Raw genomic sequence first — 6,158 nt, 5'->3', positions numbered from 1 at the left:
CCCAGCAGGGCTACGGGCCTGGGGAGGAGCGGCTGGAGAGCTGCCGGTCAGAGAGGGACCTGGAGGGGAATTGATAATGAGCCAGCAGTGTGCCCAGGGGCCCAAGAAGGCCAGTGGCATCCTGGCTTGTGTCAGCACTGGCCAGCAGGGACAGGGAAGGGACCTGAGCCCTGTGCTGGGCACTGGGGAGGCCGCCCCTCGCTGAGTGGGTTCAGTTTTGGGCCCCATCCCTGGAGGGGTTGAAGAGTCGGGCTGAGCCAGCGCTGAGGGATCTGGGGGAGTTGGGAACGGTCAGGGGGAGGGTCATGGTTGGGCTGGAGGAGCTGCAAGGGCTTTTCCAACCCGGATGGTTCTGGGATTGTGTGTGAGATCCTGTGTGCCAGACACACGTGATTCACCTGACCTAGGATTTGTACTTTGGTGTGTCGCAGGGGAGGTGGAGCTGTGCTATAGATGGGACTCACTGCTGAACACGGCCTTGTCCAAACAAACAGTGCCCTGCTGCAGCCTATTAGTACCTCACTCTGTTGCACTGGATAACCTGAAGATTCGCATCCCTAGTTCAGGCTGCATGGACTATAAATGGTAGCTCAGTTTGAGAGCAAAAACCTTGAGAGTTCAGTGCCAGGCATACTGCCTTGGAACCACTCCAGAAACTAAGGTGGCGTGGCATGGCTTCCCAGGGTGGCAAAGACCTTGTCATGCCTGCAGAGCGCAGCAGAGCCCACTGACAGATCAGTCCATCGATCTGTTACTGTTTGGACTCCAGGAGATCAAAGGCCTCTAACATTTCTCTTTTTTCCACATCTTGCAGAATGTCTGAGGTTGAAAGGGATCTCTGGAGGTCGTTGGGTCCGAATCCTCTCCCACCGTGCTGTCACTCCACTCTGCCCCCCAGCAGAAACACAATGTGCACACCCTTTAGAAAGTGTCTGATATTTCATTTGTTCTAGACAAAGCTGATTGCAGTGGATTTTCTAGCACAGATGTTTCTCTCATCCTTGACAGTTCTCCCTGCTGTCTGGGCCTTCATGTTATTCACAGACACAAGCTGAGTTTGTTTGAGGTCTTCATCCTGCTCTCTAAGAAGGGGGTCACAGGACCCTGCCCTGTTTCTTCCTTTATGTGGTTGCCAGTGATCCTGTGATCGCTGACTGAGCTGACTTGTACTGCAAAGTGGACTCCCAGAGTGTAGGTCCAGAATCATCAGGACAGTGTCTGCATTGCTTCGTGCGTTTTCTAGGCTCTGACCTCACAGCCCCTGGTGGGACGTGCTGTTTCTTGTAGGTCCGCTCGGTGGTTCAGTTATACCTCAAAGAGGAGTGTCTCAGGGGTCCCTTGCTAAATTTAGATCTGATTATTGCTGCTGGAGTTGTTAGAGTGTACCACGCAACATCCTTTTCTAGTCCGTTGGTGAAAGTTCCTTTTTTTTCTTCAGTTGCAAGATTTAGAGCATCTGATGTTGGGGTGGGAGGTCTGTCAGTTACTCAGTTTCCTTGGCATCCTTTAATAGCTGGAGCATTACAGGACTGCAGGTGAGATGAAAGTTGAGCATCTCGTTTTTGCCTCCTGCATTCAGTTGCACCTTCTTGTGTCCTTGCTCAAATCCACACTCCGGGACACTGATGAGTCGCCGTGTTTCTGAGTCAGTAAAGTCTGTGCAAGCATCACACTTGTACAAGGGAATGAGACCGTGGGTCCCTCCATCCCCACCTTTTGTTACTGAATACAGAAGACTTACACATGCATGTGGAGACGTGGAGGGCCCTTACCACCACATATTGGTATCCAAAAAGTGTACTGTCTTTTATATATGAAATGCAGTTTAAAACAGTGTTCTGCTGATTAAGGATACCAGTTAAACTCAGACACCAGAGTGAAAAGAGCAGGCGTATTTTACTGGTGACAACCAAGTAATGTAACAGTGTAATTCAGAAGACATGCAGTAAGAAAGAGCAGAATAGTGCACTTAAAGCAGCAAACAGGAAAATACAGGATAATGCATTAAATCATTACTACACGAGAGAGAGAATGGAGATACATCACCCCTTGCATATATTACCATCCCCCAGCCCCGCAGTGGCTGGGCAGCCCCGGTCACAGCGAGGGTTTGCGGAGCCTGTCCCGGCAAGGGGGAAATCCTACGCGGTGCCTCCACCCGTAGCTGAGGCTGCCAGAGTCGCTGCAAACGGGCCCGGCCTTATAGACCAGAGATCGACAGGCCAGAAGAGCTGGCACCTTTGTTTTGGGCGAAAAATTTCTGGTTTCATTCTCCTGTTGGATTCCACCCAAAGCCTGGCCAGGGCTCAGGGGGGGAAACCAAGGGAGTTTCTAACAAGGCCAAATACCTGGGCTCTCAGCCTTGAACAGGCTGAACAAGGGAAGGTGGATACATTCTCTCCTCACTCCTGATTATATTCTGTCTAAGCTGCATCTCTCACTAGCGAGTTTACAGACTTTGTTAATGATTACAGACTAAGTTAGCAGCTCCGGCTTGGGGCCTGTTGTTCAGGCTTCAGTACTTCAATGCTTTAGCACTTTTTACATCAGCATAGGTGGTTGTTGTAACTTAGTACAATACCTACTAGCACAAAGGCTATCAGTTATAAAATGTACAGGATTCATCTATAGGTCAGCTCTGACTTGGGCCGGTTGTCCAAGCCTTAGCACTTCAAATAGATGGGGATTTTTGGAACAGTGAACATAGTCAATACTTTCAGCTTCTGAGTGGGTTTAATCTGCAAGTCTAGTTTGGAAATGAGATCTCATTTTGATGGTCCAAACTGTGAATCCACCCTCATACCCAGATATTTCTCTGAACCCACTGGGACAACCATGGTTAGGGCTTTGGTTCCTAATCTCAAACCTTCACAACTGAATGAATCAAATGCCAAGGTGCTGTAAAAGACTGTGGCACTTCTTTGCTTGTGTCCTCAAACCAGAGAGCTTGCAGACCGACTCTGCTGTCATCAGTCAAGTCGTTCATTCTGTCCCAAGACCCGGGAAGCAGAGCATCTGCAAACACCAGTACAGGGACTCTGTTTTGCTCAGATAATTAACTATTGCCCTCAGATTCCTAGTCTGAGACAAGCAGAACTATTGCCAGGTTGAGCAGGGTTTGGGGTTATTGATTTCTCCTCTTACCTTGTTCTCCAGAGGTCTGTGAAGTATTGCCCTAGTTACAATTGGGTTTCCGTATTTCCTTAGGAGTGTTTGATAATGATCATTGGCCTACGCTTTCCTATCACTCTATCCAGAAAGTAACCTCATGAAATACTGGGTTGATGAGCTGAAAGGTCTTCAGCTTGTCTGAAAAACCTGGAACGTTGATAAACCTTCTCAGTCAGTCTAGCCATTAGTTTCCCCCAAAACTGTCACCCACACCATGAAACTTTCAAGAGATGCCTCCATCCACTGTTACAGGCCTGTGATTTGGGGGAATCAGAATTGACTGTTAGCTTTTCACACCAACCGGAACAGATCTGGATGTGTTGCTCTTTTGCTCTCTGAAGGGATAACTTCTGTTTCAGCTCCTGCCGCCTGGAATCAGCGCTTTCCCCAGAGACTGCCAGCATCTTGTTCCCAGCAGCTCATTGCACACTGCTGTGCTCCAGGATCCGATCAAGAGTCCTGCTTTGCTCTCAGGTCATGTCATTGAGCTTGGCCCACAGTGTCAAATGACTGGTTGCACAGTACAATGATCTGCTTCATAGACCTACAGAATAAAGAGCTGTAATTTGCTTAGGAGTAGCTGTGCAAAACCAGTGGGAAATTGCTAACTGCTAGGAAAGTATAGCAAGCCTAATCAAGGTCATTAATCATTCCAGAGTAGGCAGGCATCATCTTGGATATGTCATGTAAGCCTCCCAGCCCTCTTTCCCACTTTTGGTACCAAATTTGTTGATAATTCTTGGCCCAGCTACACAGTCCCTGGTCTTCTGAGATTCTTTCCCACCTGCTCAAGCAGAGTGGGCAGAGCAGAGCAGAGCAGCCCCAGCAGTCCCTGGGGAATGGGGATCTGCAGGGATGTGGCTTTAGCAAGATAATCACCACCCTCACACCACCAGCTCCTTTCTCCTGGCAGCGGAACTCTCTCCCATTTCAAAAAGGGGAATTCACTTTCTTTTGGTTTCATGCTTTGGCTCTGACTCATGACAAGGTTGGTTGAATGGCAAGTGGGGGAGCCTGGTTTTCCCACCTGGAAGCCTTGAGTCCCCAGGTTGACTGTACATGTAAGCCACGGTGCCTGCATGGGCATAAAGTGCCATCAGTCTGGCTAGTTTGGAACTGAGGATCCTTAGAGCATAACTACAGAACTGGGCTCAGGGCCTGCTGGTAGCAATGCAGCTCTGTGGAAGGCCTGTGGTCTGCTTTGTGTGCTGCCAGTTTCGTGCAATAAGAATAAAACAAATTAAAAGAAGTGCATGGTCATAGTCACAAAACTTCACAGGCCAAGTTACTGCAAGGAAGCTTAGCCCATGCTGAGCCATGATGGTTCAGGGCAGCACCAACGGGAGCACTCCGCTGCTGGAGAGCCTCAGAGGAGCACATAGCCCTGTCTGACCCCCCCATCACACAGCCTGACACACCAGGGAGAAGGTTTTAAGATCCTGGTCGAATCTAACAACTGGCAAGGCTGCTCTACAGGAGCCTGAACCTCATCACATGACGCCAAATGGGGGAGTAAAGCCTTTCTCTTTATCTCCAGCCTGCTCTTTAAGTGAGCAGCTGAGGAGGGGCTGTTGGCACTGCCCACACCCAGTTGTACTGTCTTGTGATAGACACAGGGAGATGCCCAAGTAATGCGGAGGTGCCTGGCAAAACCAGGCTCCTGGGGGTTGTAGGAGGAGTCAGTTTGATTTACTAGGCTGCTGGGAAAATAACTTGACCATGAATGAATCGTTGTGGTTCTGGTCTGCCAGCTGAATCAACTGAGTTTTCATCTGCAGGAGTGCTAGATGTGCTTGGGAAGGGCTCAGAAGGCTGGGACGGTGCCAAGAGGCCTTCTGCCAAGAGCTAGCATCAGATCCATCCCCTAAGGGTGTGAGATTGCACTTAGTGGCCGCACATTCCATACCCTGACCACTTGTTCCTGCCTGCTAGCACTGCTGCTGTGCATCAGTCCCGCTGAATGCGGAGTCCCGAGAGAGACTGACATGGCCAGTTAATCCAGGTGGAAAGCTTTTCTGGGAGAGTGTTTCTTTTTCCCCAGAGACCCTAATGTGCAGATCTGTTTTTCACAAGGCAATGAAAATGAAACAGAAACAAAAAATAAATGAGACATAAGAATAAATTGGAATTAAACAAATCCATACCGGAACAAGAAAGAGGATGTTAAAAGGATGGGAACAAGCCTGGGAGAGCATTTTTTATGGCTGGGAAGACTAAAAAGGGCCTCTCAAACATCTGTGATGCTGACGAATCTTTCAGAGATAGGGAGCTTCAGGTGGTAAGAGGTGAATGCCCTCCTGGCTGCAAAGGATTAGTGTTTCACTTGCATGCCGTTACACACCCTCTGGTATCGCTCTAGCTCGCATGGAGATGGTTGAAAATAAAGCAGGCAGCCGCATGGCCTAAGCTCAGGGACAGGTGCACACCCTCAGGCAGCACTTGCCATGAGCACGGCTGGGCAGAGCTGATGGGACTGAGGCCTGGCCTCACGTCCCCAGCAAACTCGCAGCTCCCTCCTGGCCCCTGCCTCCTGGGCTCTGCGGTCCCAGCAAATCGCCCCTCAGCCTTCACAAGAGCCAAGAGGAGGAGACGAGGCCGCAGAGAGCTTTGGAGGTTGCCCATGCCAGGAGGATCAGCCTGTCACTTGTCCCCCTGCATCCTCAGTGTCAGAAGCTCAAAATAGCCTCGCTCTTGCCAGACTCCTGCGCAGGGTCATGCCTGTTTTTTGTGGATGATACTCTTCCACTAATAGCACTCGAAGACATTCCTCAGCGGGTAGGTTGCCTTCTATATCTCAGCACAACGTGCTGCCATGCAGGAGCTGGGCAACTGTGTTGTGTCCTAAGACGGCAGATGCTATTCTTACTGCAGAGAGACTTGCTGCGGCACAGCCCCTTCCTCAGCTGAAATGTTAAAAATCAGAGTCAGGCCCGAGTAGGCTCTCCCTGGAAAGAGTATAAATCAAGAGTGGCCCCTTTGAAGTCCGT

Source organism: Athene noctua, chromosome 18 (genome assembly GCF_965140245.1).
Source record: "Athene noctua chromosome 18, bAthNoc1.hap1.1, whole genome shotgun sequence".
NCBI classification, from domain to species: domain Eukaryota; kingdom Metazoa; phylum Chordata; class Aves; order Strigiformes; family Strigidae; genus Athene; species Athene noctua.
Note: the sequence above shows the minus strand (reverse complement) of the source record.